We start from the raw sequence: 2828 nt of genomic DNA, 5'->3' as shown, positions 1-2828 counted from the left end.
CTACAGCCCACCCCCCCTTCTCATCTGGTTGAATCCTGTACTGAGTGCCAGTAGTAGATCAGGCTTCAAAACAAGTCAAGATTCTATTTTAAATTGATTTCTACATTTCATATTAATAGATGTTTCTTATTAAAAAAAAAATTAAAAATGCAAGATGTGTTGGCAATCAATTATTAGCAGAGCTGAGGCTTTTTTTGTCCCAGTGCACATACGCAGAAGGCTGGTCATGGCACACCACTGTTCACACTTGTCTCAGCCCGAATGGCAATCGCGTTTGGAGCAGTGGTTAAGCACAGACCTGGCAGGCTGCTTGGACTGTACTAGTGTTTCCCCACCAGGCTTTAAGGAATGCATTGCCAAAACTGTCCCCCCTCCCGCTGCCAGAGAGGACTTGACTCATTAAAGCAGATGGAGCCCAGAAGCTTATTTAAAATCATCGCTTTACAGCCCAGCTGTAAAGTGGCTGAGCCTGTGTGAAGCAAGCAAGCAAACCTCGTGGCAAACTCGGGGGAGACTCAAAGGGGTTAGCAAGAGCTGGGTCTAAGCACAAGCAAAGGTGGCGCTGGGATCTCCACTATGTCAGGCACCCGAGGACCTCTGCAAGGTCAGGAAGAGGGGACACAGCAGGGGGAGAGCAGCAGGCATGCAGGTAAACCTCTCCCTGCAACCTGCAGCAAAATATTGCTATCCAAGTTTAGGCAAAACCCCTGTAGAAACAGAGACCTGCTCCAAATTGTCTAAATTATCCACGTCCAACTCAGCACTGTTACACCAAGTGTTCCTGTAACACTCAGGTTTGCCTGGATGAGAAGACCAGCCGATCCCACTCAAGGCCTGTGCTGAGATCATGTCTGGTAAACCAGAGAAGTGAGAGACCTTCAACAGCTGAGGCAAACAAGAGGGAAATTTGTCATAATGAAATTCTTACCTCATACTTCGTATTTCAAAGGCTTAATTTCTGCCCCCACCCTTCTGTTTTTTCTATCAAGTGCAGATAAGCGTCAGTTCAGATGGGAAGGCTACAGCTATGTCAGTGCCATAGCAATGTGTCTTTAACCTCAAAGTCTCTTTAACTTTCCTTTAAAGATACAGGGAAAAAAAAAGAGAAGGAAAATCTTGAGTATTTGCTGCAGGATTTTACAGGTAAAGGGCCTGGTCACAAAAATTCAAGCATTCTTTCACCACTGTCTATCATACAATGAGGGACCCAAGCTATGGCCTTTTTCCTCTGGACCCACAACTAACCGGCCAGGTCCCCTGTATTTAAGTGGGAACTTGATCTGTTGACCAGGGGGTATTTCTTGCCATCTCAGATCACACACCATCCTCTAAACCCAGAAGCTCCAACACTGATTAGCACTCTGCTTCCAGCAGCCAGCGAGATCATACATCCTTCTTGGCGAGTAATGAAGTTTACCCACCAAGTTTGATGGAAAAAAAAAAAAACACCAAAACCCCTCACATATATTTACAATGAAGACACTGAGCTTGGAACAATCTCCCACGGAGACTTCACCGAGCAGGGAAAGCAGTAAAACCAGAGATGGAATACTGAGGCCATTTCATCCCTGTAACCCCTGCATGTGCCGTAATCGGCTCATCATCCGTTACGGTACCTCTGTGGATTGAAGTCCTGTTCTCAGAAGCCTTCAGCACCCTTATCTGCATTACTGGAAGCTTCACACTATTAATGAGGTCTGTGAAAGCTGTGAGGCACCTCCTCAAAAGAAAATACTAAAAATTCCCACTAAGGCAAAAGACTGGAAATCCCTCAGCCAAGCAGATAAAGAGGGGGCGGAATTTCCTGGGGTAATCGTACAGCTGCTGGATCTGCACTGTGCTTGAAGATTGATTGAGCTGGGAAGGACCCATATAAACCATCCAGAGCAACTCTAATGTTCTCTGCTCTCCAGGGATCTGTGGTAGAACCCGGAACCAATGTGCTGATGCTGATGATTTTAAATAAAAATAAGTGATCTGGCAAAATACAACCATAACAACAGTAATTGGAGATGTGACCTTCCTGATTGCTCTACCTCTGGCCATCTCTACACACCCGGTTCCACACCAGTGAGGCTGTTGGACCTTACACCCAGGAGTAAAGGAGTGTGGATTCATATTTGAGATTTTAAAGCCCTGTCAGCAAAGTCAGGATTGTTTCTTAAAATAGCTTAAGCCAGAATCCAGCTCAAGGTCACTGCATATAGCCAGCACATCCGCTGAAGTAAGTAAAAGTCACTGTGAAAGCGCAGGCTCATTTCATATTTAGCCACTGTAGCTGAGAGGGTGGGGTCAGCCGAGCTCACATCTTCCCTGTGAGCACGTGGCACTGCTTACTTGGATGTCCTTAGGTCCAGCCCCACCAGCATCTATCCTGCCCGCTCCATAGTGCTGAACTTCTATGGCACATTGCCTCGGTGCTTGACTGAACTATACGTGCCTGCTTATCCTGGTGGGAAATATGGAGCATTTTCTAGGATCGAGCCCTTCTGGAGGTAGATGCAGATGCCTCCGTTTAGGTTGGCTAGTAAAAACTGTGAAAAGCAAGAGTGAGGATCTTCACACCATGAGGAGCATCACATAGCCTACTGGTTTGTAATTCCACTATGGCAAACATGCAGGACAGAACGAAAATATGTATTTATTTATTTATATGATAGGAGAGATGCAGCTGACAGGCATTTGTAGGTGATAAACCCAGTTCATTTTCTCCACTCACAAATCCCACTGCAGGGCAAAATGATATCGAGTGCCTCCACTCAGCTCAGCCCAGCCCTGCTTTACAGCTGTCATTTAGCCCATGCTGAACCAGCTGCCCTGCAGCTTCC

This window comes from Buceros rhinoceros, unplaced genomic scaffold (genome assembly GCF_000710305.1).
Source record: "Buceros rhinoceros silvestris isolate BGI_N320 unplaced genomic scaffold, ASM71030v1 scaffold5871, whole genome shotgun sequence".
NCBI classification, from domain to species: domain Eukaryota; kingdom Metazoa; phylum Chordata; class Aves; order Bucerotiformes; family Bucerotidae; genus Buceros; species Buceros rhinoceros.
The sequence above is the reverse complement of the archived record's forward strand: the minus strand, read 5'-3'. Positions refer to the sequence as shown.